The following is a 27,620-nucleotide window of genomic DNA, read 5'->3' on the forward strand; positions in this document are numbered from 1 at the left end:
AGCTTATCGGAGAGATTGTGTGATGAATGGCAATACCGAAGCATGTCCGCGACTCCCCATAGACATCGGAACCTCAATCTATCAGGGTTCTGTAGCTCTACTGCTGTACAAAAAGTCACTTCTGGTGCAGGAAGATGTGCTGGCTTTTTGAGGAGGGAAGCAAAAAGATCAAGCTTTCCCATACCGGGAGTCGACCCCTGGCCGCATAGGAGAAAACCAGGAATCCTAACTGCTAGACCGTATGGGAACTGGCCAGCTTTAACTGGCCACAAGCTTGTGGGCCACTTTCCATAAATGTGGCCAGTGTGGGGGCAGGGTTTTGTAGTGGCCTGTTGCTTTTGGTTTGTGACTGTAACAATGTGATAATAATTTGGCAATACAAGAATCATCCGAAGGGACGGTTTACTGAAATAAATAGTGTTGCATGCATTCAAGGGACATGTTTGTTGACTCACCCATGGTTCAGTTTTTTGGCCAGAATCCTGGGATTGCTGAATTTATACCTCGAACTGGCAACTAAGGTCTTGTCCAGGTGAAAATACTTGTGTCATGCATCTGAAAACACACATGGCAACCGTTATCTAGAGGAAAAACTGCCTATCGTCGGTCTGTCAAGGTACAAAACTGACATATTGTGAGGTTAATAATGAAAGTGAGACCAATTTTTAATCCGCAAAATTGCTGATTATTCGCTCGTTTAGTTTAATGCAGATTACAAATTATTCTCAATGTCCAGGTGGCAATTAGTGATAAGGCTTCAAAATGGCAAGCCTGTGACATCAAAACCACATGGCATTATACCCTTCAATGTAATGAAGCAGTTACAGAGTAGCGATGAAATTGTTCATTCGAAAATCAACTGGCTGCCAGCCTGCAGTTTATTTCCCTGTTAATCGTCGAGCTTATCGGAGTGCTTGTGAGACGAATGGCAATACCAAAGCATGTCCGTGTCTCCCCTAGATATCGGAATGGGTGTGCAGAATATGTCTTTTTTTGGAAAAAAAGAAGAATGCCTGGAGATTTGCCTTTTCTTCTGGACTTTGGAGAAAAAAAACAACAACAACAAAATAAACTGGTGAAAAACACGCACAGAGCGAGCCAGCCAGGAGTCGAACCTAGAATCTTCTGATCCGTAGTCAGACGCGTTATCCATTGCGCCACTGGCCCACCGATAGTAAAAACCCCCGATTGCCAAAGACTTGTTGCTTTTCGATGTGACGGTGGCAAGCATTGATATCTCCTCATTCTCACCTTGTTGTCAGCAGAACAGCCCACCAGCCCACCAGCCCACCAGCCCACCAGCCCTTCCCTGGTGGTCTAGTGGTTAGGATTCGGCGCTCTCACCGCCGCGGCCCGGGTTCGATTCCCGGTCAGGGAAAGCTCTTTTGCCTTCCAATTGTGGACTGCGAATTCAAGCTCTGCCGATAGCTGTGAGAAAGCCAGCTCCAAACCAAAAAATGGTGGAAAGCCAGCTCCAAACCAAAAAATTTGGTGGGCACTTAAAAAAAGACCTCCTTCGAGCCGGAGTCGAACCAGCGACCTAAGGATTGCCAACACTCCAACCTACAGTCCTCCGCTCTACCAGCTGAGCTATCGAAGGGGCAAAGTGCTAGACAGAACCTCGACAAATCAGGGTTCTGTAGCTCTAATGCTGGCCAAAAAGTCACTTCTGGTGCAGGAAAATATGCTGGATTTTTGAGGAGGGAAGCAAAAAGGAGCATGCATTCTCATACCGGGAGTCGAACCCGGGCCGCCTGGGTGAAAACCAGGAATCCTAACCGCTAGACCATATGGGATTCAGGCACCTTAAACTGGCCATGGGCTTCTGGCGCACTTTCCATACATGTGGTCAGAGTGGGTGCAGAACCTTGTAGTAGCCTGTTGCTTTAGGTCTGTGACTGTAACAATGTGATAATAATTTGGCAAAACAAGAATTATCCAAAAGGAGGGTTTTCTGAATTATATAGTGTTGTAGGCATTCAGGGGATCTGTTTTTTTACTCACCCCGGGGGTTCAGTTTATTTGGGCAGATTCCTGTGATTGCTGAATTGATACCTCAAACTGGTAATTAAGCTCTTGTCCAGGTGAAAATACTCATGTCATCCATTTGAAAACACACAAGGCAACCGTTATCTAGGGGAAAAACTGCCTATCGTCACTCTGTCAAGGTACTAAAATGACATTGTGAGGTTAACAATGAAAGTGAGACAAATTTTTAATCAGCAAAGTTGCTGATTATTTGCTCCTTCAGTTTAACTCAGTTTACAACTTATTCTCAATGTCCAGGTGGCAATTAGTGATAAGGCTTTAAAATGGCAAGCCCATTACACCAAAACCACATGGCATTGCACCCTTCAAAGTAGTAAAGCGGTTACAGAGTAGTGATGAAATTGTTAATTCTAGAATCTACTGGCCCACCAGCCTGCATTTTAATACTACGTTAATCGACCGAGCTTATCGGAGAGATTGTGTGATGAATGGCAATACCGAAGCATGTCCGCGACTCCCCATAGACATCGGAACCTCAATCTATCAGGGTTCTGTAGCTCTACTGCTGTACAAAAAGTCACTTCTGGTGCAGGAAGATGTGCTGGCTTTTTGAGGAGGGAAGCAAAAAGATCAAGCTTTCCCATACCGGGAGTCGACCCCTGGCCGCATAGGAGAAAACCAGGAATCCTAACTGCTAGACCGTATGGGAACTGGCCAGCTTTAACTGGCCACAAGCTTGTGGGCCACTTTCCATAAATGTGGCCAGTGTGGGGGCAGGGTTTTGTAGTGGCCTGTTGCTTTTGGTTTGTGACTGTAACAATGTGATAATAATTTGGCAATACAAGAATCATCCGAAGGGACGGTTTACTGAAATAAATAGTGTTGCATGCATTCAAGGGACATGTTTGTTGACTCACCCATGGTTCAGTTTTTTGGCCAGAATCCTGGGATTGCTGAATTTATACCTCGAACTGGCAACTAAGGTCTTGTCCAGGTGAAAATACTTGTGTCATGCATCTGAAAACACACATGGCAACCGTTATCTAGAGGAAAAACTGCCTATCGTCGGTCTGTCAAGGTACAAAACTGACATATTGTGAGGTTAATAATGAAAGTGAGACCAATTTTTAATCCGCAAAATTGCTGATTATTCGCTCGTTTAGTTTAATGCAGATTACAAATTATTCTCAATGTCCAGGTGGCAATTAGTGATAAGGCTTCAAAATGGCAAGCCTGTGACATCAAAACCACATGGCATTATACCCTTCAATGTAATGAAGCAGTTACAGAGTAGCGATGAAATTGTTCATTCGAAAATCAACTGGCTGCCAGCCTGCAGTTTATTTCCCTGTTAATCGTCGAGCTTATCGGAGTGCTTGTGAGACGAATGGCAATACCAAAGCATGTCCGTGTCTCCCCTAGATATCGGAATGGGTGTGCAGAATATGTCTTTTTTTGGAAAAAAAGAAGAATGCCTGGAGATTTGCCTTTTCTTCTGGACTTTGGAGAAAAAAAACAACAACAACAAAATAAACTGGTGAAAAACACGCACAGAGCGAGCCAGCCAGGAGTCGAACCTAGAATCTTCTGATCCGTAGTCAGACGCGTTATCCATTGCGCCACTGGCCCACCGATAGTAAAAACCCCCGATTGCCAAAGACTTGTTGCTTTTCGATGTGACGGTGGCAAGCATTGATATCTCCTCATTCTCACCTTGTTGTCAGCAGAACAGCCCACCAGCCCACCAGCCCACCAGCCCACCAGCCCTTCCCTGGTGGTCTAGTGGTTAGGATTCGGCGCTCTCACCGCCGCGGCCCGGGTTCGATTCCCGGTCAGGGAAAGCTCTTTTGCCTTCCAATTGTGGACTGCGAATTCAAGCTCTGCCGATAGCTGTGAGAAAGCCAGCTCCAAACCAAAAAATGGTGGAAAGCCAGCTCCAAACCAAAAAATTTGGTGGGCACTTAAAAAAAGACCTCCTTCGAGCCGGAGTCGAACCAGCGACCTAAGGATTGCCAACACTCCAACCTACAGTCCTCCGCTCTACCAGCTGAGCTATCGAAGGGGCAAAGTGCTAGACAGAACCTCGACAAATCAGGGTTCTGTAGCTCTAATGCTGGCCAAAAAGTCACTTCTGGTGCAGGAAAATATGCTGGATTTTTGAGGAGGGAAGCAAAAAGGAGCATGCATTCTCATACCGGGAGTCGAACCCGGGCCGCCTGGGTGAAAACCAGGAATCCTAACCGCTAGACCATATGGGATTCAGGCACCTTAAACTGGCCATGGGCTTCTGGCGCACTTTCCATACATGTGGTCAGAGTGGGTGCAGAACCTTGTAGTAGCCTGTTGCTTTAGGTCTGTGACTGTAACAATGTGATAATAATTTGGCAAAACAAGAATTATCCAAAAGGAGGGTTTTCTGAATTATATAGTGTTGTAGGCATTCAGGGGATCTGTTTTTTTACTCACCCCGGGGGTTCAGTTTATTTGGGCAGATTCCTGTGATTGCTGAATTGATACCTCAAACTGGTAATTAAGCTCTTGTCCAGGTGAAAATACTCATGTCATCCATTTGAAAACACACAAGGCAACCGTTATCTAGGGGAAAAACTGCCTATCGTCACTCTGTCAAGGTACTAAAATGACATTGTGAGGTTAACAATGAAAGTGAGACAAATTTTTAATCAGCAAAGTTGCTGATTATTTGCTCCTTCAGTTTAACTCAGTTTACAACTTATTCTCAATGTCCAGGTGGCAATTAGTGATAAGGCTTTAAAATGGCAAGCCCATTACACCAAAACCACATGGCATTGCACCCTTCAAAGTAGTAAAGCGGTTACAGAGTAGTGATGAAATTGTTAATTCTAGAATCTACTGGCCCACCAGCCTGCATTTTAATACTACGTTAATCGACCGAGCTTATCGGAGAGATTGTGTGATGAATGGCAATACCGAAGCATGTCCGCGACTCCCCATAGACATCGGAACCTCAATCTATCAGGGTTCTGTAGCTCTACTGCTGTACAAAAAGTCACTTCTGGTGCAGGAAGATGTGCTGGCTTTTTGAGGAGGGAAGCAAAAAGATCAAGCTTTCCCATACCGGGAGTCGACCCCTGGCCGCATAGGAGAAAACCAGGAATCCTAACTGCTAGACCGTATGGGAACTGGCCAGCTTTAACTGGCCACAAGCTTGTGGGCCACTTTCCATAAATGTGGCCAGTGTGGGGGCAGGGTTTTGTAGTGGCCTGTTGCTTTTGGTTTGTGACTGTAACAATGTGATAATAATTTGGCAATACAAGAATCATCCGAAGGGACGGTTTACTGAAATAAATAGTGTTGCATGCATTCAAGGGACATGTTTGTTGACTCACCCATGGTTCAGTTTTTTGGCCAGAATCCTGGGATTGCTGAATTTATACCTCGAACTGGCAACTAAGGTCTTGTCCAGGTGAAAATACTTGTGTCATGCATCTGAAAACACACATGGCAACCGTTATCTAGAGGAAAAACTGCCTATCGTCGGTCTGTCAAGGTACAAAACTGACATATTGTGAGGTTAATAATGAAAGTGAGACCAATTTTTAATCCGCAAAATTGCTGATTATTCGCTCGTTTAGTTTAATGCAGATTACAAATTATTCTCAATGTCCAGGTGGCAATTAGTGATAAGGCTTCAAAATGGCAAGCCTGTGACATCAAAACCACATGGCATTATACCCTTCAATGTAATGAAGCAGTTACAGAGTAGCGATGAAATTGTTCATTCGAAAATCAACTGGCTGCCAGCCTGCAGTTTATTTCCCTGTTAATCGTCGAGCTTATCGGAGTGCTTGTGAGACGAATGGCAATACCAAAGCATGTCCGTGTCTCCCCTAGATATCGGAATGGGTGTGCAGAATATGTCTTTTTTTGGAAAAAAAGAAGAATGCCTGGAGATTTGCCTTTTCTTCTGGACTTTGGAGAAAAAAAACAACAACAACAAAATAAACTGGTGAAAAACACGCACAGAGCGAGCCAGCCAGGAGTCGAACCTAGAATCTTCTGATCCGTAGTCAGACGCGTTATCCATTGCGCCACTGGCCCACCGATAGTAAAAACCCCCGATTGCCAAAGACTTGTTGCTTTTCGATGTGACGGTGGCAAGCATTGATATCTCCTCATTCTCACCTTGTTGTCAGCAGAACAGCCCACCAGCCCACCAGCCCACCAGCCCACCAGCCCTTCCCTGGTGGTCTAGTGGTTAGGATTCGGCGCTCTCACCGCCGCGGCCCGGGTTCGATTCCCGGTCAGGGAAAGCTCTTTTGCCTTCCAATTGTGGACTGCGAATTCAAGCTCTGCCGATAGCTGTGAGAAAGCCAGCTCCAAACCAAAAAATGGTGGAAAGCCAGCTCCAAACCAAAAAATTTGGTGGGCACTTAAAAAAAGACCTCCTTCGAGCCGGAGTCGAACCAGCGACCTAAGGATTGCCAACACTCCAACCTACAGTCCTCCGCTCTACCAGCTGAGCTATCGAAGGGGCAAAGTGCTAGACAGAACCTCGACAAATCAGGGTTCTGTAGCTCTAATGCTGGCCAAAAAGTCACTTCTGGTGCAGGAAAATATGCTGGATTTTTGAGGAGGGAAGCAAAAAGGAGCATGCATTCTCATACCGGGAGTCGAACCCGGGCCGCCTGGGTGAAAACCAGGAATCCTAACCGCTAGACCATATGGGATTCAGGCACCTTAAACTGGCCATGGGCTTCTGGCGCACTTTCCATACATGTGGTCAGAGTGGGTGCAGAACCTTGTAGTAGCCTGTTGCTTTAGGTCTGTGACTGTAACAATGTGATAATAATTTGGCAAAACAAGAATTATCCAAAAGGAGGGTTTTCTGAATTATATAGTGTTGTAGGCATTCAGGGGATCTGTTTTTTTACTCACCCCGGGGGTTCAGTTTATTTGGGCAGATTCCTGTGATTGCTGAATTGATACCTCAAACTGGTAATTAAGCTCTTGTCCAGGTGAAAATACTCATGTCATCCATTTGAAAACACACAAGGCAACCGTTATCTAGGGGAAAAACTGCCTATCGTCACTCTGTCAAGGTACTAAAATGACATTGTGAGGTTAACAATGAAAGTGAGACAAATTTTTAATCAGCAAAGTTGCTGATTATTTGCTCCTTCAGTTTAACTCAGTTTACAACTTATTCTCAATGTCCAGGTGGCAATTAGTGATAAGGCTTTAAAATGGCAAGCCCATTACACCAAAACCACATGGCATTGCACCCTTCAAAGTAGTAAAGCGGTTACAGAGTAGTGATGAAATTGTTAATTCTAGAATCTACTGGCCCACCAGCCTGCATTTTAATACTACGTTAATCGACCGAGCTTATCGGAGAGATTGTGTGATGAATGGCAATACCGAAGCATGTCCGCGACTCCCCATAGACATCGGAACCTCAATCTATCAGGGTTCTGTAGCTCTACTGCTGTACAAAAAGTCACTTCTGGTGCAGGAAGATGTGCTGGCTTTTTGAGGAGGGAAGCAAAAAGATCAAGCTTTCCCATACCGGGAGTCGACCCCTGGCCGCATAGGAGAAAACCAGGAATCCTAACTGCTAGACCGTATGGGAACTGGCCAGCTTTAACTGGCCACAAGCTTGTGGGCCACTTTCCATAAATGTGGCCAGTGTGGGGGCAGGGTTTTGTAGTGGCCTGTTGCTTTTGGTTTGTGACTGTAACAATGTGATAATAATTTGGCAATACAAGAATCATCCGAAGGGACGGTTTACTGAAATAAATAGTGTTGCATGCATTCAAGGGACATGTTTGTTGACTCACCCATGGTTCAGTTTTTTGGCCAGAATCCTGGGATTGCTGAATTTATACCTCGAACTGGCAACTAAGGTCTTGTCCAGGTGAAAATACTTGTGTCATGCATCTGAAAACACACATGGCAACCGTTATCTAGAGGAAAAACTGCCTATCGTCGGTCTGTCAAGGTACAAAACTGACATATTGTGAGGTTAATAATGAAAGTGAGACCAATTTTTAATCCGCAAAATTGCTGATTATTCGCTCGTTTAGTTTAATGCAGATTACAAATTATTCTCAATGTCCAGGTGGCAATTAGTGATAAGGCTTCAAAATGGCAAGCCTGTGACATCAAAACCACATGGCATTATACCCTTCAATGTAATGAAGCAGTTACAGAGTAGCGATGAAATTGTTCATTCGAAAATCAACTGGCTGCCAGCCTGCAGTTTATTTCCCTGTTAATCGTCGAGCTTATCGGAGTGCTTGTGAGACGAATGGCAATACCAAAGCATGTCCGTGTCTCCCCTAGATATCGGAATGGGTGTGCAGAATATGTCTTTTTTTGGAAAAAAAGAAGAATGCCTGGAGATTTGCCTTTTCTTCTGGACTTTGGAGAAAAAAAACAACAACAACAAAATAAACTGGTGAAAAACACGCACAGAGCGAGCCAGCCAGGAGTCGAACCTAGAATCTTCTGATCCGTAGTCAGACGCGTTATCCATTGCGCCACTGGCCCACCGATAGTAAAAACCCCCGATTGCCAAAGACTTGTTGCTTTTCGATGTGACGGTGGCAAGCATTGATATCTCCTCATTCTCACCTTGTTGTCAGCAGAACAGCCCACCAGCCCACCAGCCCACCAGCCCACCAGCCCTTCCCTGGTGGTCTAGTGGTTAGGATTCGGCGCTCTCACCGCCGCGGCCCGGGTTCGATTCCCGGTCAGGGAAAGCTCTTTTGCCTTCCAATTGTGGACTGCGAATTCAAGCTCTGCCGATAGCTGTGAGAAAGCCAGCTCCAAACCAAAAAATGGTGGAAAGCCAGCTCCAAACCAAAAAATTTGGTGGGCACTTAAAAAAAGACCTCCTTCGAGCCGGAGTCGAACCAGCGACCTAAGGATTGCCAACACTCCAACCTACAGTCCTCCGCTCTACCAGCTGAGCTATCGAAGGGGCAAAGTGCTAGACAGAACCTCGACAAATCAGGGTTCTGTAGCTCTAATGCTGGCCAAAAAGTCACTTCTGGTGCAGGAAAATATGCTGGATTTTTGAGGAGGGAAGCAAAAAGGAGCATGCATTCTCATACCGGGAGTCGAACCCGGGCCGCCTGGGTGAAAACCAGGAATCCTAACCGCTAGACCATATGGGATTCAGGCACCTTAAACTGGCCATGGGCTTCTGGCGCACTTTCCATACATGTGGTCAGAGTGGGTGCAGAACCTTGTAGTAGCCTGTTGCTTTAGGTCTGTGACTGTAACAATGTGATAATAATTTGGCAAAACAAGAATTATCCAAAAGGAGGGTTTTCTGAATTATATAGTGTTGTAGGCATTCAGGGGATCTGTTTTTTTACTCACCCCGGGGGTTCAGTTTATTTGGGCAGATTCCTGTGATTGCTGAATTGATACCTCAAACTGGTAATTAAGCTCTTGTCCAGGTGAAAATACTCATGTCATCCATTTGAAAACACACAAGGCAACCGTTATCTAGGGGAAAAACTGCCTATCGTCACTCTGTCAAGGTACTAAAATGACATTGTGAGGTTAACAATGAAAGTGAGACAAATTTTTAATCAGCAAAGTTGCTGATTATTTGCTCCTTCAGTTTAACTCAGTTTACAACTTATTCTCAATGTCCAGGTGGCAATTAGTGATAAGGCTTTAAAATGGCAAGCCCATTACACCAAAACCACATGGCATTGCACCCTTCAAAGTAGTAAAGCGGTTACAGAGTAGTGATGAAATTGTTAATTCTAGAATCTACTGGCCCACCAGCCTGCATTTTAATACTACGTTAATCGACCGAGCTTATCGGAGAGATTGTGTGATGAATGGCAATACCGAAGCATGTCCGCGACTCCCCATAGACATCGGAACCTCAATCTATCAGGGTTCTGTAGCTCTACTGCTGTACAAAAAGTCACTTCTGGTGCAGGAAGATGTGCTGGCTTTTTGAGGAGGGAAGCAAAAAGATCAAGCTTTCCCATACCGGGAGTCGACCCCTGGCCGCATAGGAGAAAACCAGGAATCCTAACTGCTAGACCGTATGGGAACTGGCCAGCTTTAACTGGCCACAAGCTTGTGGGCCACTTTCCATAAATGTGGCCAGTGTGGGGGCAGGGTTTTGTAGTGGCCTGTTGCTTTTGGTTTGTGACTGTAACAATGTGATAATAATTTGGCAATACAAGAATCATCCGAAGGGACGGTTTACTGAAATAAATAGTGTTGCATGCATTCAAGGGACATGTTTGTTGACTCACCCATGGTTCAGTTTTTTGGCCAGAATCCTGGGATTGCTGAATTTATACCTCGAACTGGCAACTAAGGTCTTGTCCAGGTGAAAATACTTGTGTCATGCATCTGAAAACACACATGGCAACCGTTATCTAGAGGAAAAACTGCCTATCGTCGGTCTGTCAAGGTACAAAACTGACATATTGTGAGGTTAATAATGAAAGTGAGACCAATTTTTAATCCGCAAAATTGCTGATTATTCGCTCGTTTAGTTTAATGCAGATTACAAATTATTCTCAATGTCCAGGTGGCAATTAGTGATAAGGCTTCAAAATGGCAAGCCTGTGACATCAAAACCACATGGCATTATACCCTTCAATGTAATGAAGCAGTTACAGAGTAGCGATGAAATTGTTCATTCGAAAATCAACTGGCTGCCAGCCTGCAGTTTATTTCCCTGTTAATCGTCGAGCTTATCGGAGTGCTTGTGAGACGAATGGCAATACCAAAGCATGTCCGTGTCTCCCCTAGATATCGGAATGGGTGTGCAGAATATGTCTTTTTTTGGAAAAAAAGAAGAATGCCTGGAGATTTGCCTTTTCTTCTGGACTTTGGAGAAAAAAAACAACAACAACAAAATAAACTGGTGAAAAACACGCACAGAGCGAGCCAGCCAGGAGTCGAACCTAGAATCTTCTGATCCGTAGTCAGACGCGTTATCCATTGCGCCACTGGCCCACCGATAGTAAAAACCCCCGATTGCCAAAGACTTGTTGCTTTTCGATGTGACGGTGGCAAGCATTGATATCTCCTCATTCTCACCTTGTTGTCAGCAGAACAGCCCACCAGCCCACCAGCCCACCAGCCCTTCCCTGGTGGTCTAGTGGTTAGGATTCGGCGCTCTCACCGCCGCGGCCCGGGTTCGATTCCCGGTCAGGGAAAGCTCTTTTGCCTTCCAATTGTGGACTGCGAATTCAAGCTCTGCCGATAGCTGTGAGAAAGCCAGCTCCAAACCAAAAAATGGTGGAAAGCCAGCTCCAAACCAAAAAATTTGGTGGGCACTTAAAAAAAGACCTCCTTCGAGCCGGAGTCGAACCAGCGACCTAAGGATTGCCAACACTCCAACCTACAGTCCTCCGCTCTACCAGCTGAGCTATCGAAGGGGCAAAGTGCTAGACAGAACCTCGACAAATCAGGGTTCTGTAGCTCTAATGCTGGCCAAAAAGTCACTTCTGGTGCAGGAAAATATGCTGGATTTTTGAGGAGGGAAGCAAAAAGGAGCATGCATTCTCATACCGGGAGTCGAACCCGGGCCGCCTGGGTGAAAACCAGGAATCCTAACCGCTAGACCATATGGGATTCAGGCACCTTAAACTGGCCATGGGCTTCTGGCGCACTTTCCATACATGTGGTCAGAGTGGGTGCAGAACCTTGTAGTAGCCTGTTGCTTTAGGTCTGTGACTGTAACAATGTGATAATAATTTGGCAAAACAAGAATTATCCAAAAGGAGGGTTTTCTGAATTATATAGTGTTGTAGGCATTCAGGGGATCTGTTTTTTTACTCACCCCGGGGGTTCAGTTTATTTGGGCAGATTCCTGTGATTGCTGAATTGATACCTCAAACTGGTAATTAAGCTCTTGTCCAGGTGAAAATACTCATGTCATCCATTTGAAAACACACAAGGCAACCGTTATCTAGGGGAAAAACTGCCTATCGTCACTCTGTCAAGGTACTAAAATGACATTGTGAGGTTAACAATGAAAGTGAGACAAATTTTTAATCAGCAAAGTTGCTGATTATTTGCTCCTTCAGTTTAACTCAGTTTACAACTTATTCTCAATGTCCAGGTGGCAATTAGTGATAAGGCTTTAAAATGGCAAGCCCATTACACCAAAACCACATGGCATTGCACCCTTCAAAGTAGTAAAGCGGTTACAGAGTAGTGATGAAATTGTTAATTCTAGAATCTACTGGCCCACCAGCCTGCATTTTAATACTACGTTAATCGACCGAGCTTATCGGAGAGATTGTGTGATGAATGGCAATACCGAAGCATGTCCGCGACTCCCCATAGACATCGGAACCTCAATCTATCAGGGTTCTGTAGCTCTACTGCTGTACAAAAAGTCACTTCTGGTGCAGGAAGATGTGCTGGCTTTTTGAGGAGGGAAGCAAAAAGATCAAGCTTTCCCATACCGGGAGTCGACCCCTGGCCGCATAGGAGAAAACCAGGAATCCTAACTGCTAGACCGTATGGGAACTGGCCAGCTTTAACTGGCCACAAGCTTGTGGGCCACTTTCCATAAATGTGGCCAGTGTGGGGGCAGGGTTTTGTAGTGGCCTGTTGCTTTTGGTTTGTGACTGTAACAATGTGATAATAATTTGGCAATACAAGAATCATCCGAAGGGACGGTTTACTGAAATAAATAGTGTTGCATGCATTCAAGGGACATGTTTGTTGACTCACCCATGGTTCAGTTTTTTGGCCAGAATCCTGGGATTGCTGAATTTATACCTCGAACTGGCAACTAAGGTCTTGTCCAGGTGAAAATACTTGTGTCATGCATCTGAAAACACACATGGCAACCGTTATCTAGAGGAAAAACTGCCTATCGTCGGTCTGTCAAGGTACAAAACTGACATATTGTGAGGTTAATAATGAAAGTGAGACCAATTTTTAATCCGCAAAATTGCTGATTATTCGCTCGTTTAGTTTAATGCAGATTACAAATTATTCTCAATGTCCAGGTGGCAATTAGTGATAAGGCTTCAAAATGGCAAGCCTGTGACATCAAAACCACATGGCATTATACCCTTCAATGTAATGAAGCAGTTACAGAGTAGCGATGAAATTGTTCATTCGAAAATCAACTGGCTGCCAGCCTGCAGTTTATTTCCCTGTTAATCGTCGAGCTTATCGGAGTGCTTGTGAGACGAATGGCAATACCAAAGCATGTCCGTGTCTCCCCTAGATATCGGAATGGGTGTGCAGAATATGTCTTTTTTTGGAAAAAAAGAAGAATGCCTGGAGATTTGCCTTTTCTTCTGGACTTTGGAGAAAAAAAACAACAACAACAAAATAAACTGGTGAAAAACACGCACAGAGCGAGCCAGCCAGGAGTCGAACCTAGAATCTTCTGATCCGTAGTCAGACGCGTTATCCATTGCGCCACTGGCCCACCGATAGTAAAAACCCCCGATTGCCAAAGACTTGTTGCTTTTCGATGTGACGGTGGCAAGCATTGATATCTCCTCATTCTCACCTTGTTGTCAGCAGAACAGCCCACCAGCCCACCAGCCCACCAGCCCACCAGCCCTTCCCTGGTGGTCTAGTGGTTAGGATTCGGCGCTCTCACCGCCGCGGCCCGGGTTCGATTCCCGGTCAGGGAAAGCTCTTTTGCCTTCCAATTGTGGACTGCGAATTCAAGCTCTGCCGATAGCTGTGAGAAAGCCAGCTCCAAACCAAAAAATGGTGGAAAGCCAGCTCCAAACCAAAAAATTTGGTGGGCACTTAAAAAAAGACCTCCTTCGAGCCGGAGTCGAACCAGCGACCTAAGGATTGCCAACACTCCAACCTACAGTCCTCCGCTCTACCAGCTGAGCTATCGAAGGGGCAAAGTGCTAGACAGAACCTCGACAAATCAGGGTTCTGTAGCTCTAATGCTGGCCAAAAAGTCACTTCTGGTGCAGGAAAATATGCTGGATTTTTGAGGAGGGAAGCAAAAAGGAGCATGCATTCTCATACCGGGAGTCGAACCCGGGCCGCCTGGGTGAAAACCAGGAATCCTAACCGCTAGACCATATGGGATTCAGGCACCTTAAACTGGCCATGGGCTTCTGGCGCACTTTCCATACATGTGGTCAGAGTGGGTGCAGAACCTTGTAGTAGCCTGTTGCTTTAGGTCTGTGACTGTAACAATGTGATAATAATTTGGCAAAACAAGAATTATCCAAAAGGAGGGTTTTCTGAATTATATAGTGTTGTAGGCATTCAGGGGATCTGTTTTTTTACTCACCCCGGGGGTTCAGTTTATTTGGGCAGATTCCTGTGATTGCTGAATTGATACCTCAAACTGGTAATTAAGCTCTTGTCCAGGTGAAAATACTCATGTCATCCATTTGAAAACACACAAGGCAACCGTTATCTAGGGGAAAAACTGCCTATCGTCACTCTGTCAAGGTACTAAAATGACATTGTGAGGTTAACAATGAAAGTGAGACAAATTTTTAATCAGCAAAGTTGCTGATTATTTGCTCCTTCAGTTTAACTCAGTTTACAACTTATTCTCAATGTCCAGGTGGCAATTAGTGATAAGGCTTTAAAATGGCAAGCCCATTACACCAAAACCACATGGCATTGCACCCTTCAAAGTAGTAAAGCGGTTACAGAGTAGTGATGAAATTGTTAATTCTAGAATCTACTGGCCCACCAGCCTGCATTTTAATACTACGTTAATCGACCGAGCTTATCGGAGAGATTGTGTGATGAATGGCAATACCGAAGCATGTCCGCGACTCCCCATAGACATCGGAACCTCAATCTATCAGGGTTCTGTAGCTCTACTGCTGTACAAAAAGTCACTTCTGGTGCAGGAAGATGTGCTGGCTTTTTGAGGAGGGAAGCAAAAAGATCAAGCTTTCCCATACCGGGAGTCGACCCCTGGCCGCATAGGAGAAAACCAGGAATCCTAACTGCTAGACCGTATGGGAACTGGCCAGCTTTAACTGGCCACAAGCTTGTGGGCCACTTTCCATAAATGTGGCCAGTGTGGGGGCAGGGTTTTGTAGTGGCCTGTTGCTTTTGGTTTGTGACTGTAACAATGTGATAATAATTTGGCAATACAAGAATCATCCGAAGGGACGGTTTACTGAAATAAATAGTGTTGCATGCATTCAAGGGACATGTTTGTTGACTCACCCATGGTTCAGTTTTTTGGCCAGAATCCTGGGATTGCTGAATTTATACCTCGAACTGGCAACTAAGGTCTTGTCCAGGTGAAAATACTTGTGTCATGCATCTGAAAACACACATGGCAACCGTTATCTAGAGGAAAAACTGCCTATCGTCGGTCTGTCAAGGTACAAAACTGACATATTGTGAGGTTAATAATGAAAGTGAGACCAATTTTTAATCCGCAAAATTGCTGATTATTCGCTCGTTTAGTTTAATGCAGATTACAAATTATTCTCAATGTCCAGGTGGCAATTAGTGATAAGGCTTCAAAATGGCAAGCCTGTGACATCAAAACCACATGGCATTATACCCTTCAATGTAATGAAGCAGTTACAGAGTAGCGATGAAATTGTTCATTCGAAAATCAACTGGCTGCCAGCCTGCAGTTTATTTCCCTGTTAATCGTCGAGCTTATCGGAGTGCTTGTGAGACGAATGGCAATACCAAAGCATGTCCGTGTCTCCCCTAGATATCGGAATGGGTGTGCAGAATATGTCTTTTTTTGGAAAAAAAGAAGAATGCCTGGAGATTTGCCTTTTCTTCTGGACTTTGGAGAAAAAAAACAACAACAACAAAATAAACTGGTGAAAAACACGCACAGAGCGAGCCAGCCAGGAGTCGAACCTAGAATCTTCTGATCCGTAGTCAGACGCGTTATCCATTGCGCCACTGGCCCACCGATAGTAAAAACCCCCGATTGCCAAAGACTTGTTGCTTTTCGATGTGACGGTGGCAAGCATTGATATCTCCTCATTCTCACCTTGTTGTCAGCAGAACAGCCCACCAGCCCACCAGCCCACCAGCCCACCAGCCCACCAGCCCTTCCCTGGTGGTCTAGTGGTTAGGATTCGGCGCTCTCACCGCCGCGGCCCGGGTTCGATTCCCGGTCAGGGAAAGCTCTTTTGCCTTCCAATTGTGGACTGCGAATTCAAGCTCTGCCGATAGCTGTGAGAAAGCCAGCTCCAAACCAAAAAATGGTGGAAAGCCAGCTCCAAACCAAAAAATTTGGTGGGCACTTAAAAAAAGACCTCCTTCGAGCCGGAGTCGAACCAGCGACCTAAGGATTGCCAACACTCCAACCTACAGTCCTCCGCTCTACCAGCTGAGCTATCGAAGGGGCAAAGTGCTAGACAGAACCTCGACAAATCAGGGTTCTGTAGCTCTAATGCTGGCCAAAAAGTCACTTCTGGTGCAGGAAAATATGCTGGATTTTTGAGGAGGGAAGCAAAAAGGAGCATGCATTCTCATACCGGGAGTCGAACCCGGGCCGCCTGGGTGAAAACCAGGAATCCTAACCGCTAGACCATATGGGATTCAGGCACCTTAAACTGGCCATGGGCTTCTGGCGCACTTTCCATACATGTGGTCAGAGTGGGTGCAGAACCTTGTAGTAGCCTGTTGCTTTAGGTCTGTGACTGTAACAATGTGATAATAATTTGGCAAAACAAGAATTATCCAAAAGGAGGGTTTTCTGAATTATATAGTGTTGTAGGCATTCAGGGGATCTGTTTTTTTACTCACCCCGGGGGTTCAGTTTATTTGGGCAGATTCCTGTGATTGCTGAATTGATACCTCAAACTGGTAATTAAGCTCTTGTCCAGGTGAAAATACTCATGTCATCCATTTGAAAACACACAAGGCAACCGTTATCTAGGGGAAAAACTGCCTATCGTCACTCTGTCAAGGTACTAAAATGACATTGTGAGGTTAACAATGAAAGTGAGACAAATTTTTAATCAGCAAAGTTGCTGATTATTTGCTCCTTCAGTTTAACTCAGTTTACAACTTATTCTCAATGTCCAGGTGGCAATTAGTGATAAGGCTTTAAAATGGCAAGCCCATTACACCAAAACCACATGGCATTGCACCCTTCAAAGTAGTAAAGCGGTTACAGAGTAGTGATGAAATTGTTAATTCTAGAATCTACTGGCCCACCAGCCTGCATTTTAATACTACGTTAATCGACCGAGCTTATCGGAGAGATTGTGTGATGAATGGCAATACCGAAGCATGTCCGCGACTCCCCATAGACATCGGAACCTCAATCTATCAGGGTTCTGTAGCTCTACTGCTGTACAAAAAGTCACTTCTGGTGCAGGAAGATGTGCTGGCTTTTTGAGGAGGGAAGCAAAAAGATCAAGCTTTCCCATACCGGGAGTCGACCCCTGGCCGCATAGGAGAAAACCAGGAATCCTAACTGCTAGACCGTATGGGAACTGGCCAGCTTTAACTGGCCACAAGCTTGTGGGCCACTTTCCATAAATGTGGCCAGTGTGGGGGCAGGGTTTTGTAGTGGCCTGTTGCTTTTGGTTTGTGACTGTAACAATGTGATAATAATTTGGCAATACAAGAATCATCCGAAGGGACGGTTTACTGAAATAAATAGTGTTGCATGCATTCAAGGGACATGTTTGTTGACTCACCCATGGTTCAGTTTTTTGGCCAGAATCCTGGGATTGCTGAATTTATACCTCGAACTGGCAACTAAGGTCTTGTCCAGGTGAAAATACTTGTGTCATGCATCTGAAAACACACATGGCAACCGTTATCTAGAGGAAAAACTGCCTATCGTCGGTCTGTCAAGGTACAAAACTGACATATTGTGAGGTTAATAATGAAAGTGAGACCAATTTTTAATCCGCAAAATTGCTGATTATTCGCTCGTTTAGTTTAATGCAGATTACAAATTATTCTCAATGTCCAGGTGGCAATTAGTGATAAGGCTTCAAAATGGCAAGCCTGTGACATCAAAACCACATGGCATTATACCCTTCAATGTAATGAAGCAGTTACAGAGTAGCGATGAAATTGTTCATTCGAAAATCAACTGGCTGCCAGCCTGCAGTTTATTTCCCTGTTAATCGTCGAGCTTATCGGAGTGCTTGTGAGACGAATGGCAATACCAAAGCATGTCCGTGTCTCCCCTAGATATCGGAATGGGTGTGCAGAATATGTCTTTTTTTGGAAAAAAAGAAGAATGCCTGGAGATTTGCCTTTTCTTCTGGACTTTGGAGAAAAAAAACAACAACAACAAAATAAACTGGTGAAAAACACGCACAGAGCGAGCCAGCCAGGAGTCGAACCTAGAATCTTCTGATCCGTAGTCAGACGCGTTATCCATTGCGCCACTGGCCCACCGATAGTAAAAACCCCCGATTGCCAAAGACTTGTTGCTTTTCGATGTGACGGTGGCAAGCATTGATATCTCCTCATTCTCACCTTGTTGTCAGCAGAACAGCCCACCAGCCCACCAGCCCACCAGCCCACCAGCCCACCAGCCCTTCCCTGGTGGTCTAGTGGTTAGGATTCGGCGCTCTCACCGCCGCGGCCCGGGTTCGATTCCCGGTCAGGGAAAGCTCTTTTGCCTTCCAATTGTGGACTGCGAATTCAAGCTCTGCCGATAGCTGTGAGAAAGCCAGCTCCAAACCAAAAAATGGTGGAAAGCCAGCTCCAAACCAAAAAATTTGGTGGGCACTTAAAAAAAGACCTCCTTCGAGCCGGAGTCGAACCAGCGACCTAAGGATTGCCAACACTCCAACCTACAGTCCTCCGCTCTACCAGCTGAGCTATCGAAGGGGCAAAGTGCTAGACAGAACCTCGACAAATCAGGGTTCTGTAGCTCTAATGCTGGCCAAAAAGTCACTTCTGGTGCAGGAAAATATGCTGGATTTTTGAGGAGGGAAGCAAAAAGGAGCATGCATTCTCATACCGGGAGTCGAACCCGGGCCGCCTGGGTGAAAACCAGGAATCCTAACCGCTAGACCATATGGGATTCAGACACCTTAAACTGGCCATGGGCTTCTGGCGCACTTTCCATACATGTGGTCAGAGTGGGTGCAGAACCTTGTAGTAGCCTGTTGCTTTAGGTCTGTGACTGTAACAATGTGATAATAATTTGGCAAAACAAGAATTATCCCAAAGGAGGGTTTTCTGAATTATATAGTGTTGTAGGCATTCAGGGGATCTGTTTTTTTACTCACCCCGGGGGTTCAGTTTATTTGGGCAGATTCCTGTGATTGCTGAATTGATACCTCAAACTGGTAATTAAGCTCTTGTCCAGGTGAAAATACTCATGTCATCCATTTGAAAACACACAAGGCAACCGTTATCTAGGGGAAAAACTGCCTATCGTCACTCTGTCAAGGTACTAAAATGACATTGTGAGGTTAACAATGAAAGTGAGACAAATTTTTAATCAGCAAAGTTGCTGATTTATTGCTCCTTCAGTTTAACTCAGTTTACAACTTATTCTCAATGTCCAGGTGGCAATTAGTGATAAGGCTTTAAAATGGCAAAGGCCCATTACACCAAAACCACATGGCATTGCACCCTTCAAAGTAGTAAATCAATGTCCAGGTGCAATTAGTGATAAGGCTTCAAAATGGCAAGCCTGTGACATCAAAACCACATGGCATTATACCCTTCAATGTAATGAAGCAGTTACAGAGTAGCGATGAAATTGTTCATTCGAAAATCAACTGGCTGCCAGCCACTGTTTATTTCCCTGTTAATCGTCGAGCTTATCGGAGTGCTTGTGAGACGAATGGCAATACCAAAGCATGTCCGTGTCTCCCTAGATATCGGAATGGGTGTGCAGAATATGTCTTTTTTTGGAAAAAAAGAAGAATGCCTGGAGATTTGCCTTTCTCTTCTGGACTTTGGAGAAAAAAAACAACAACAACAAAATAAACTGGTGGAAAACACGCACAGAGCGAGCCAGCCAGAGAGTCGAACTAGAATCTTCTGATCCGTAGTCAGACGCGTTATCCATTGCGCCACTTGCCCACCGATAGTAACAAACCCCCGATTGCCAAAGACTTGTTGCTTTTCGATGTGCGGTGGGCAAGCATTGATATCTCCTCATTTCTCACCTTGTTGTCAGCAGAACAGCCCACCAGCCCACCACCACCAGCCCACCAGCCCCACCAGCACCTTCCCTGGTGCTAGTGGTTAGGATTCGGCGCTCTCACCGCCGCGGCCCGGGTTCGATTCCCGGTCAGGGAAAGCTCTTTTGCCTTCAATTGTGGACTGCGAATTCAAGCTCTGCCGATAGCTGTGAGAAAGCCAGCTCCAAACAAAAAATGGTGGAAAGCCAGCTCCAAACCAAAAAATTTTGGTGGCACTTAAAAAAAGACCTCCTTCGAGCCGGAGTTCGACCAGCGACCTAAGGATTGCCAACACTCCAACCTACAGTCCTCGCTCTACCAGCTGAGCTATCGAAGGGGCAAAGTGCTAGACAGAACCTCGACAAATCAGGGGTTCTGTAGCTCTAATGCTGGCCAAAAGTCACTTCTGGTGCAGGAAAATATGCTGGATTTTTGAGGAGGGGAAGCAAAAAGGAGCATGCAATTCTCATACCGGGAGTCGAACCCGGGCCGCCTGGGTGAAAACCAGGAATCCTAACCGTAGACCATATGGATTCAGACACTAAACTGGCCATGGCTTTCTGGCGCACTTTCCATACATGTGGTCAGAGTGGGTGCAGAACCTTGTAGTAGCCTGTTGCTTTAGGTCTGTGACTTGTAAACAATGTGATAATAATTTGGCAAAACAAGAATTATCCAAAAGGAGGGTTTCTGAATTATATAGTGTTGTAGGCATTCAGGGATCTGTTTTTTTACTCACCGGGGGTTCAGTTTATTTGGGCAGATTCCTGTGATTGCTGAATTGATACCTCAAACTGGTAATTAAGCTCTTGTCAGGTGAAAATACTCATGTCATCCATTTGAAAACATGTGGACTGCGAATTCAAGCTCTGCCGATAGCTGTGAGAAAGCCAGCTCCAAACCAAAAAATGGTGGAAAGCCAGCTCCAAACCAAAAAATTTGGTGGGCACTTTAAAAAAAGACCTCCTACGAGCCGGAATCGAACCAGCGACCTAAGGATTGCCAACACTCCAACCTACAGTCCTCCGCTCTACCAGCTGAGCTATCGAAGGGGCAAAGTGCTAGACAGAACCTCGACAAATCAGGGTTCTGTAGCTCTAATGCTGGCCAAAAAGTCACTTCTGGTGCAGGAAAATATGCTGGATTTTTGAGGAGGGAAGCAAAAGGAGCATGCATTCTCATACCGGGAGTCGAACCCGGGCCGCCTGGGTGAAAACCAGGAATCCTAACCGCTAGACCATATGGGATTCAGGCACCTTAAACTGGCCATGGGCTTCTGGCGCACTTTCCATACATGTGGTCAGAGTGGGTGCAGAACCTTGTAGTAGCCTGTTGCTTTAGGTCTGTGACTGTAACAATGTGATAATAATTTGGCAAAACAAGAATTATCCAAAAGGAGGGTTTTCTGAATTATATAGTGTTGTAGGCATTCAGGGGATCTGTTTTTTTACTCACCCCGGGGGTTCAGTTTATTTGGGCAGATTCCTGTGATTGCTGAATTGATACCTCAAACTGGTAATTAAGCTCTTGTCCAGGTGAAAATACTCATGTCATCCATTTGAAAACACACAAGGCAACCGTTATCTAGGGGAAAAACTGCCTATCGTCACTCTGTCAAGGTACTAAAATGACATTGTGAGGTTAACAATGAAAGTGAGACAAATTTTTAATCAGCAAAGTTGCTGATTATTTGCTCCTTCAGTTTAACTCAGTTTACAACTTATTCTCAATGTCCAGGTGGCAATTAGTGATAAGGCTTTAAAATGGCAAGCCCATTACATCAAAACCACATGGCATTGCACCCTTCAAAGTAGTAAAGCGGTTACAGAGTAGTGATGAAATTGTTAATTCTAGAATCTACTGGCCCACCAGCCTGCATTTTAATACTACGTTAATCGACCGAGCTTATCGGAGAGATTGTGTGATGAATGGCAATACCGAAGCATGTCCGCGACTCCCCATAGACATCGGAACCTCAATCTATCAGGGTTCTGTAGCTCTACTGCTGTACAAAAAGTCACTTCTGGTGCAGGAAGATGTGCTGGCTTTTTGAGGAGGGAAGCAAAAAGATCAAGCTTTCCCATACCGGGAGTCGACCCCTGGCCGCATAGGAGAAAACCAGGAATCCTAACTGCTAGACCGTATGGGAACTGGCCAGCTTTAACTGGCCACAAGCTTGTGGGCCACTTTCCATAAATGTGGCCAGTGTGGGGGCAGGGTTTTGTAGTGGCCTGTTGCTTTTGGTTTGTGACTGTAACAATGTGATAATAATTTGGCAATACAAGAATCATCCGAAGGGATCGGTTTACTGAAATAAATAGTGTTGCATGCATTCAAGGGACATGTTTGTTGACTCACCCATGGTTCAGTTTTTTGGCCAGAATCCTGGGATTGCTGAATTTATACCTCGAACTGGCAACTAAGGTCTTGTCCAGGTGAAAATACTTGTGTCATGCATCTGAAAAACACACATGGCAACCGTTATCTAGAGGAAAAACTGCCTATCGTCGGTCTGTCAAGGTACAAAACTGACATATTGTGAGGTTAATAATGAAAGTGAGACCAATTTTTAATCCGCAAAATTGCTGATTATTCGCTCGTTTAGTTTAATGCAGATTACAAATTATTCTCAATGTCCAGGTGGCAATTAGTGATAAGGCTTCAAAATGGCAAGCCTGTGACATCAAAACCACATGGCATTATACCCTTCAATGTAATGAAGCAGTTACAGAGTAGCGATGAAATTGTTCATTCGAAAATCAACTGGCTGCCAGCCTGCAGTTTATTTCCCTGTTAATCGTCGAGCTTATCGGAGTGCTTGTGAGACGAATGGCAATACCAAAGCATGTCCGTGTCTCCCCTAGATATCTTTGGAGAAAAAAAACAACAACAACAAAATAAACTGGTGAAAAACACGCACAGAGCGAGCCAGCCAGGAGTCGAACCTAGAATCTTCTGATCCGTAGACGCGTTATCCATTGCGCCACTGGCCCACCGATAGTAAAAACCCCCGATTGCCAAAGACTTGTTGCTTTTCGATGTGACGGTGGCAAGCATTGATATCTCCTCATTCTCACCTTGTTGTCAGCCCACCAGCCCACCAGCCCACCAGCCCACCAGCCCTTCCCTGGTGGTCTAGTGGTTAGGATTCGGCGCTCTCACCGCCGCGGCCCGGGTTCGATTCCCGGTCAGGGAAAGCTCTTTTGCCTTCCAATTGTGGACTGCGAATTCAAGCTCTGCCGATAGCTGTGAGAAAGCCAGCTCCAAACCAAAAAATGGTGGAAAGCCAGCTCCAAACCAAAAAATTTGGTGGGCACTTAAAAAAAGACCTCCTTCGAGCCGGAGTCGAACCAGCGACCTAAGGATTGCCAACACTCCAACCTACAGTCCTCCGCTCTACCAGCTGAGCTATCGAAGGGGCAAAGTGCTAGACAGAACCTCGACAAATCAGGGTTCTGTAGCTCTAATGCTGGCCAAAAAGTCACTTCTGGTGCAGGAAAATATGCTGGATTTTTGAGGAGGGAAGCAAAAAGGAGCATGCATTCTCATACCGGGAGTCGAACCCGGGCCGCCTGGGTGAAAACCAGGAATCCTAACCGCTAGACCATATGGGATTCAGGCACCTTAAACTGGCCATGGGCTTCTGGCGCACTTTCCATACATGTGGTCAGAGTGGGTGCAGAACCTTGTAGTAGCCTGTTGCTTTAGGTCTGTGACTGTAACAATGTGATAATAATTTGGCAAAACAAGAATTATCCAAAAGGAGGGTTTTCTGAATTATATAGTGTTGTAGGCATTCAGGGGATCTGTTTTTTTACTCACCCCGGGGGTTCAGTTTATTTGGGCAGATTCCTGTGATTGCTGAATTGATACCTCAAACTGGTAATTAAGCTCTTGTCCAGGTGAAAATACTCATGTCATCCATTTGAAAACACACAAGGCAACCGTTATCTAGGGGAAAAACTGCCTATCGTCACTCTGTCAAGGTACTAAAATGACATTGTGAGGTTAACAATGAAAGTGAGACAAATTTTTAATCAGCAAAGTTGCTGATTATTTGCTCCTTCAGTTTAACTCAGTTTACAACTTATTCTCAATGTCCAGGTGGCAATTAGTGATAAGGCTTTAAAATGGCAAGCCCATTACACCAAAACCACATGGCATTGCACCCTTCAAAGTAGTAAAGCGGTTACAGAGTAGTGATGAAATTGTTAATTCTAGAATCTACTGGCCCACCAGCCTGCATTTTAATACTACGTTAATCGACCGAGCTTATCGGAGAGATTGTGTGATGAATGGCAATACCGAAGCATGTCCGCGACTCCCCATAGACATCGGAACCTCAATCTATCAGGGTTCTGTAGCTCTACTGCTGTACAAAAAGTCACTTCTGGTGCAGGAAGATGTGCTGGCTTTTTGAGGAGGGAAGCAAAAAGATCAAGCTTTCCCATACCGGGAGTCGACCCCTGGCCGCATAGGAGAAAACCAGGAATCCTAACTGCTAGACCGTATGGGAACTGGCCAGCTTTAACTGGCCACAAGCTTTGTGGGCCACTTTCCATAAATGTGGCCAGTGTGGGGGCAGGGTTTTGTAGTGGCCTGTTGCTTTTGGTTTGTGACTGTAACAATGTGATAATAATTTGGCAATACAAGAATCATCCGAAGGGACGGTTTACTGAAATAAATAGTGTTGCATGCATTCAAGGGACATGTTTGTTGACTCACCCATGGTTCAGTTTTTTGGCCAGAATCCTGGGATTGCTGAATTTATACCTCGAACTGGCAACTAAGGTCTTGTCCAGGTGAAAATACTTGTGTCATGCATCTGAAAACACACATGGCAACCGTTATCTAGAGGAAAAACTGCCTATCGTCGGTCTGTCAAGGTACAAAACTGACATATTGTGAGGTTAATAATGAAAGTGAGACCAATTTTTAATCCGCAAAATTGCTGATTATTCGCTCGTTTAGTTTAATGCAGATTACAAATTATTCTCAATGTCCAGGTGGCAATTAGTGATAAGGCTTCAAAATGGCAAGCCTGTGACATCAAAACCACATGGCATTATACCCTTCAATGTAATGAAGCAGTTACAGAGTAGCGATGAAATTGTTCATTCGAAAATCAACTGGCTGCCAGCCTGCAGTTTATTTCCCTGTTAATCGTCGAGCTTATCGGAGTGCTTGTGAGACGAATGGCAATACCAAAGCATGTCCGTGTCTCCCCTAGATATCTTTGGAGAAAAAAAACAACAACAACAAAATAAACTGGTGAAAAACACGCACAGAGCGAGCCAGCCAGGAGTCGAACCTAGAATCTTCTGATCCGTAGACGCGTTATCCATTGCGCCACTGGCCCACCGATAGTAAAAACCCCCGATTGCCAAAGACTTGTTGCTTTTCGATGTGACGGTGGCAAGCATTGATATCTCCTCATTCTCACCTTGTTGTCAGCAGCCCACCAGCCCACCAGCCCACCAGCCCACCAGCCCACCAGCCCTTCCCTGGTGGTCTAGTGGTTAGGATTCGGCGCTCTCACCGCCGCGGCCCGGGTTCGATTCCCGGTCAGGGAAAGCTCTTTTGCCTTCCAATTGTGGACTGCGAATTCAAGCTCTGCCGATAGCTGTGAGAAAGCCAGCTCCAAACCAAAAAATGGTGGAAAGCCAGCTCCAAACCAAAAAATTTGGTGGGCACTTAAAAAAAGACCTCCTTCGAGCCGGAGTCGAACCAGCGACCTAAGGATTGCCAACACTCCAACCTACAGTCCTCCGCTCTACCAGCTGAGCTATCGAAGGGGCAAAGTGCTAGACAGAACCTCGACAAATCAGGGTTCTGTAGCTCTAATGCTGGCCAAAAAGTCACTTCTGGTGCAGGAAAATATGCTGGATTTTTGAGGAGGGAAGCAAAAAGGAGCATGCATTCTCATACCGGGAGTCGAGCCCGGGCCGCCTGGGTGAAAACCAGGAATTAACCGCTAGACCATATGGGATTCAGGCACCTTAAACTGGCCATGGGCTTCTGGCGCACTTTCCATACATGTGGTCAGAGTGGGTGCAGAACCTTGTAGTAGCCTGTTGCTTTAGGTCTGTGACTGTAACAATGTGATAATAATTTGGCAAAACAAGAATTATCCAAAAGGAGGGTTTTCTGAATTATATAGTGTTGTAGGCATTCAGGGGATCTGTTTTTTTACTCACCCCGGGGGTTCAGTTTATTTGGGCAGATTCCTGTGATTGCTGAATTGATACCTCAAACTGGTAATTAAGCTCTTGTCCAGGTGAAAATACTCATGTCATCCATTTGAAAACACACAAGGCAACCGTTATCTAGGGGAAAAACTGCCTATCGTCACTCTGTCAAGGTACTAAAATGACATTGTGAGGTTAACAATGAAAGTGAGACAAATTTTTAATCAGCAAAGTTGCTGATTATTTGCTCCTTCAGTTTAACTCAGTTTACAACTTATTCTCAATGTCCAGGTGGCAATTAGTGATAAGGCTTTAAAATGGCAAGCCCATTACACCAAAACCACATGGCATTGCACCCTTCAAAGTAGTAAAGCGGTTACAGAGTAGTGATGAAATTGTTAATTCTAGAATCTACTGGCCCACCAGCCTGCATTTTAATACTACGTTAATCGACCGAGCTTATCGGAGAGATTGTGTGATGAATGGCAATACCGAAGCATGTCCGCGACTCCCCATAGACATCGGAACCTCAATCTATCAGGGTTCTGTAGCTCTACTGCTGTACAAAAAGTCACTTCTGGTGCAGGAAGATGTGCTGGCTTTTTGAGGAGGGAAGCAAAAAGATCAAGCTTTCCCATACCGGGAGTCGACCCCTGGCCGCATAGGAGAAAACCAGGAATCCCAACTGCTAGACCGTATGGGAACTGGCCAGCTTTAACTGGCCACAATTTTGTGGGCCACTTTCCATAAATGTGGCCAGTGTGGGGGCAGGGTTTTGTAGTGGCCTGTTGCTTTTGGTTTGTGACTGTAACAATGTGATAATAATTTGGCAATACAAGAATCATCCGAAGGGACGGTTTACTGAAATAAATAGTGTTGCATGCATTCAAGGGACATGTTTGTTGACTCACCCATGGTTCAGTTTTTTGGCCAGAATCCTGGGATTGCTGAATTTATACCTCGAACTGGCAACTAAGGTCTTGTCCAGGTGAAAATACTTGTGTCATGCATCTGAAAACACACATGGCAACCGTTATCTAGAGGAAAAACTGCCTATCGTCGGTCTGTCAAGGTACAAAACTGACATATTGTGAGGTTAATAATGAAAGTGAGACCAATTTTTAATCCGCAAAATTGCTGATTATTCGCTCGTTTAGTTTAATGCAGATTACAAATTATTCTCAATGTCCAGGTGGCAATTAGTGATAAGGCTTCAAAATGGCAAGCCTGTGACATCAAAACCACATGGCATTATACCCTTCAATGTAATGAAGCAGTTACAGAGTAGCGATGAAATTGTTCATTCGAAAATCAACTGGCTGCCAGCCTGCAGTTTATTTCCCTGTTAATCGTCGAG

At 45.1% G+C, this 27,620-nt stretch overlaps 40 non-coding genes across 40 annotated transcripts; 11 read left to right on the top strand and 29 right to left on the bottom strand.

Annotated features, from left to right (window-relative positions):
• Nucleotides 1–1,094: 1,094 nt before the first annotated feature.
• trnar-acg (transfer RNA arginine (anticodon ACG)) lies at nucleotides 1,095–1,167 on the bottom strand. Its single transcript has one exon. It is a non-coding gene; the product is annotated as a tRNA-Arg (tRNA).
• Nucleotides 1,168–1,306: 139 nt separating this feature from the next.
• Nucleotides 1,307–1,378, top strand: trnae-cuc (transfer RNA glutamic acid (anticodon CUC)). Its single transcript has one exon. It is a non-coding gene; the product is annotated as a tRNA-Glu (tRNA).
• Nucleotides 1,379–1,512: 134 nt separating this feature from the next.
• trnay-gua (transfer RNA tyrosine (anticodon GUA)) lies at nucleotides 1,513–1,600 on the bottom strand. Its single transcript is given in 2 exon segments — nucleotides 1,513–1,548; nucleotides 1,564–1,600. It is a non-coding gene; the product is annotated as a tRNA-Tyr (tRNA).
• A 124-nt stretch (nucleotides 1,601–1,724) lies between these two features.
• trnae-uuc (transfer RNA glutamic acid (anticodon UUC)) lies at nucleotides 1,725–1,796 on the bottom strand. Its single transcript has one exon. It is a non-coding gene; the product is annotated as a tRNA-Glu (tRNA).
• Nucleotides 1,797–3,545: 1,749 nt separating this feature from the next.
• On the bottom strand, nucleotides 3,546–3,618 carry trnar-acg (transfer RNA arginine (anticodon ACG)). Its single transcript has one exon. It is a non-coding gene; the product is annotated as a tRNA-Arg (tRNA).
• A 139-nt stretch (nucleotides 3,619–3,757) lies between these two features.
• trnae-cuc (transfer RNA glutamic acid (anticodon CUC)) lies at nucleotides 3,758–3,829 on the top strand. Its single transcript has one exon. It is a non-coding gene; the product is annotated as a tRNA-Glu (tRNA).
• Nucleotides 3,830–3,963: 134 nt separating this feature from the next.
• Nucleotides 3,964–4,051, bottom strand: trnay-gua (transfer RNA tyrosine (anticodon GUA)). Its single transcript is given in 2 exon segments — nucleotides 3,964–3,999; nucleotides 4,015–4,051. It is a non-coding gene; the product is annotated as a tRNA-Tyr (tRNA).
• Nucleotides 4,052–4,175: 124 nt separating this feature from the next.
• trnae-uuc (transfer RNA glutamic acid (anticodon UUC)) lies at nucleotides 4,176–4,247 on the bottom strand. The gene has a single exon. It is a non-coding gene; the product is annotated as a tRNA-Glu (tRNA).
• Nucleotides 4,248–5,996: 1,749 nt separating this feature from the next.
• Nucleotides 5,997–6,069, bottom strand: trnar-acg (transfer RNA arginine (anticodon ACG)). The gene has a single exon. It is a non-coding gene; the product is annotated as a tRNA-Arg (tRNA).
• Nucleotides 6,070–6,208: 139 nt separating this feature from the next.
• Nucleotides 6,209–6,280, top strand: trnae-cuc (transfer RNA glutamic acid (anticodon CUC)). The gene has a single exon. It is a non-coding gene; the product is annotated as a tRNA-Glu (tRNA).
• A 134-nt stretch (nucleotides 6,281–6,414) lies between these two features.
• Nucleotides 6,415–6,502, bottom strand: trnay-gua (transfer RNA tyrosine (anticodon GUA)). Its single transcript is given in 2 exon segments — nucleotides 6,415–6,450; nucleotides 6,466–6,502. It is a non-coding gene; the product is annotated as a tRNA-Tyr (tRNA).
• A 124-nt stretch (nucleotides 6,503–6,626) lies between these two features.
• On the bottom strand, nucleotides 6,627–6,698 carry trnae-uuc (transfer RNA glutamic acid (anticodon UUC)). Its single transcript has one exon. It is a non-coding gene; the product is annotated as a tRNA-Glu (tRNA).
• A 1,749-nt stretch (nucleotides 6,699–8,447) lies between these two features.
• Nucleotides 8,448–8,520, bottom strand: trnar-acg (transfer RNA arginine (anticodon ACG)). Its single transcript has one exon. It is a non-coding gene; the product is annotated as a tRNA-Arg (tRNA).
• A 139-nt stretch (nucleotides 8,521–8,659) lies between these two features.
• trnae-cuc (transfer RNA glutamic acid (anticodon CUC)) lies at nucleotides 8,660–8,731 on the top strand. Its single transcript has one exon. It is a non-coding gene; the product is annotated as a tRNA-Glu (tRNA).
• Nucleotides 8,732–8,865: 134 nt separating this feature from the next.
• On the bottom strand, nucleotides 8,866–8,953 carry trnay-gua (transfer RNA tyrosine (anticodon GUA)). Its single transcript is given in 2 exon segments — nucleotides 8,866–8,901; nucleotides 8,917–8,953. It is a non-coding gene; the product is annotated as a tRNA-Tyr (tRNA).
• Nucleotides 8,954–9,077: 124 nt separating this feature from the next.
• Nucleotides 9,078–9,149, bottom strand: trnae-uuc (transfer RNA glutamic acid (anticodon UUC)). Its single transcript has one exon. It is a non-coding gene; the product is annotated as a tRNA-Glu (tRNA).
• A 1,749-nt stretch (nucleotides 9,150–10,898) lies between these two features.
• Nucleotides 10,899–10,971, bottom strand: trnar-acg (transfer RNA arginine (anticodon ACG)). Its single transcript has one exon. It is a non-coding gene; the product is annotated as a tRNA-Arg (tRNA).
• A 131-nt stretch (nucleotides 10,972–11,102) lies between these two features.
• On the top strand, nucleotides 11,103–11,174 carry trnae-cuc (transfer RNA glutamic acid (anticodon CUC)). Its single transcript has one exon. It is a non-coding gene; the product is annotated as a tRNA-Glu (tRNA).
• Nucleotides 11,175–11,308: 134 nt separating this feature from the next.
• On the bottom strand, nucleotides 11,309–11,396 carry trnay-gua (transfer RNA tyrosine (anticodon GUA)). The gene is given in 2 exon segments: nucleotides 11,309–11,344; nucleotides 11,360–11,396. It is a non-coding gene; the product is annotated as a tRNA-Tyr (tRNA).
• A 124-nt stretch (nucleotides 11,397–11,520) lies between these two features.
• trnae-uuc (transfer RNA glutamic acid (anticodon UUC)) lies at nucleotides 11,521–11,592 on the bottom strand. Its single transcript has one exon. It is a non-coding gene; the product is annotated as a tRNA-Glu (tRNA).
• A 1,749-nt stretch (nucleotides 11,593–13,341) lies between these two features.
• trnar-acg (transfer RNA arginine (anticodon ACG)) lies at nucleotides 13,342–13,414 on the bottom strand. Its single transcript has one exon. It is a non-coding gene; the product is annotated as a tRNA-Arg (tRNA).
• Nucleotides 13,415–13,553: 139 nt separating this feature from the next.
• trnae-cuc (transfer RNA glutamic acid (anticodon CUC)) lies at nucleotides 13,554–13,625 on the top strand. Its single transcript has one exon. It is a non-coding gene; the product is annotated as a tRNA-Glu (tRNA).
• A 134-nt stretch (nucleotides 13,626–13,759) lies between these two features.
• trnay-gua (transfer RNA tyrosine (anticodon GUA)) lies at nucleotides 13,760–13,847 on the bottom strand. The gene is given in 2 exon segments: nucleotides 13,760–13,795; nucleotides 13,811–13,847. It is a non-coding gene; the product is annotated as a tRNA-Tyr (tRNA).
• Nucleotides 13,848–13,971: 124 nt separating this feature from the next.
• Nucleotides 13,972–14,043, bottom strand: trnae-uuc (transfer RNA glutamic acid (anticodon UUC)). Its single transcript has one exon. It is a non-coding gene; the product is annotated as a tRNA-Glu (tRNA).
• Nucleotides 14,044–15,792: 1,749 nt separating this feature from the next.
• trnar-acg (transfer RNA arginine (anticodon ACG)) lies at nucleotides 15,793–15,865 on the bottom strand. The gene has a single exon. It is a non-coding gene; the product is annotated as a tRNA-Arg (tRNA).
• A 147-nt stretch (nucleotides 15,866–16,012) lies between these two features.
• Nucleotides 16,013–16,084, top strand: trnae-cuc (transfer RNA glutamic acid (anticodon CUC)). The gene has a single exon. It is a non-coding gene; the product is annotated as a tRNA-Glu (tRNA).
• A 134-nt stretch (nucleotides 16,085–16,218) lies between these two features.
• On the bottom strand, nucleotides 16,219–16,306 carry trnay-gua (transfer RNA tyrosine (anticodon GUA)). The gene is given in 2 exon segments: nucleotides 16,219–16,254; nucleotides 16,270–16,306. It is a non-coding gene; the product is annotated as a tRNA-Tyr (tRNA).
• Nucleotides 16,307–16,430: 124 nt separating this feature from the next.
• On the bottom strand, nucleotides 16,431–16,502 carry trnae-uuc (transfer RNA glutamic acid (anticodon UUC)). The gene has a single exon. It is a non-coding gene; the product is annotated as a tRNA-Glu (tRNA).
• A 1,749-nt stretch (nucleotides 16,503–18,251) lies between these two features.
• Nucleotides 18,252–18,324, bottom strand: trnar-acg (transfer RNA arginine (anticodon ACG)). The gene has a single exon. It is a non-coding gene; the product is annotated as a tRNA-Arg (tRNA).
• Nucleotides 18,325–18,471: 147 nt separating this feature from the next.
• On the top strand, nucleotides 18,472–18,543 carry trnae-cuc (transfer RNA glutamic acid (anticodon CUC)). Its single transcript has one exon. It is a non-coding gene; the product is annotated as a tRNA-Glu (tRNA).
• A 134-nt stretch (nucleotides 18,544–18,677) lies between these two features.
• Nucleotides 18,678–18,765, bottom strand: trnay-gua (transfer RNA tyrosine (anticodon GUA)). Its single transcript is given in 2 exon segments — nucleotides 18,678–18,713; nucleotides 18,729–18,765. It is a non-coding gene; the product is annotated as a tRNA-Tyr (tRNA).
• A 124-nt stretch (nucleotides 18,766–18,889) lies between these two features.
• trnae-uuc (transfer RNA glutamic acid (anticodon UUC)) lies at nucleotides 18,890–18,961 on the bottom strand. The gene has a single exon. It is a non-coding gene; the product is annotated as a tRNA-Glu (tRNA).
• A 1,162-nt stretch (nucleotides 18,962–20,123) lies between these two features.
• Nucleotides 20,124–20,193, top strand: trnae-cuc (transfer RNA glutamic acid (anticodon CUC)). Its single transcript has one exon. It is a non-coding gene; the product is annotated as a tRNA-Glu (tRNA).
• An 846-nt stretch (nucleotides 20,194–21,039) lies between these two features.
• Nucleotides 21,040–21,127, bottom strand: trnay-gua (transfer RNA tyrosine (anticodon GUA)). Its single transcript is given in 2 exon segments — nucleotides 21,040–21,075; nucleotides 21,091–21,127. It is a non-coding gene; the product is annotated as a tRNA-Tyr (tRNA).
• A 123-nt stretch (nucleotides 21,128–21,250) lies between these two features.
• trnae-uuc (transfer RNA glutamic acid (anticodon UUC)) lies at nucleotides 21,251–21,322 on the bottom strand. Its single transcript has one exon. It is a non-coding gene; the product is annotated as a tRNA-Glu (tRNA).
• Nucleotides 21,323–23,199: 1,877 nt separating this feature from the next.
• Nucleotides 23,200–23,271, top strand: trnae-cuc (transfer RNA glutamic acid (anticodon CUC)). Its single transcript has one exon. It is a non-coding gene; the product is annotated as a tRNA-Glu (tRNA).
• A 134-nt stretch (nucleotides 23,272–23,405) lies between these two features.
• trnay-gua (transfer RNA tyrosine (anticodon GUA)) lies at nucleotides 23,406–23,493 on the bottom strand. Its single transcript is given in 2 exon segments — nucleotides 23,406–23,441; nucleotides 23,457–23,493. It is a non-coding gene; the product is annotated as a tRNA-Tyr (tRNA).
• A 124-nt stretch (nucleotides 23,494–23,617) lies between these two features.
• On the bottom strand, nucleotides 23,618–23,689 carry trnae-uuc (transfer RNA glutamic acid (anticodon UUC)). The gene has a single exon. It is a non-coding gene; the product is annotated as a tRNA-Glu (tRNA).
• A 1,887-nt stretch (nucleotides 23,690–25,576) lies between these two features.
• Nucleotides 25,577–25,648, top strand: trnae-cuc (transfer RNA glutamic acid (anticodon CUC)). The gene has a single exon. It is a non-coding gene; the product is annotated as a tRNA-Glu (tRNA).
• A 134-nt stretch (nucleotides 25,649–25,782) lies between these two features.
• Nucleotides 25,783–25,870, bottom strand: trnay-gua (transfer RNA tyrosine (anticodon GUA)). The gene is given in 2 exon segments: nucleotides 25,783–25,818; nucleotides 25,834–25,870. It is a non-coding gene; the product is annotated as a tRNA-Tyr (tRNA).
• Nucleotides 25,871–27,620: the final 1,750 nt, after the last annotated feature.

Source organism: Carassius auratus, unplaced genomic scaffold (assembly GCF_003368295.1).
Source record: "Carassius auratus strain Wakin unplaced genomic scaffold, ASM336829v1 scaf_tig00037430, whole genome shotgun sequence".
In the NCBI taxonomy this organism is placed as follows: domain Eukaryota; kingdom Metazoa; phylum Chordata; class Actinopteri; order Cypriniformes; family Cyprinidae; genus Carassius; species Carassius auratus.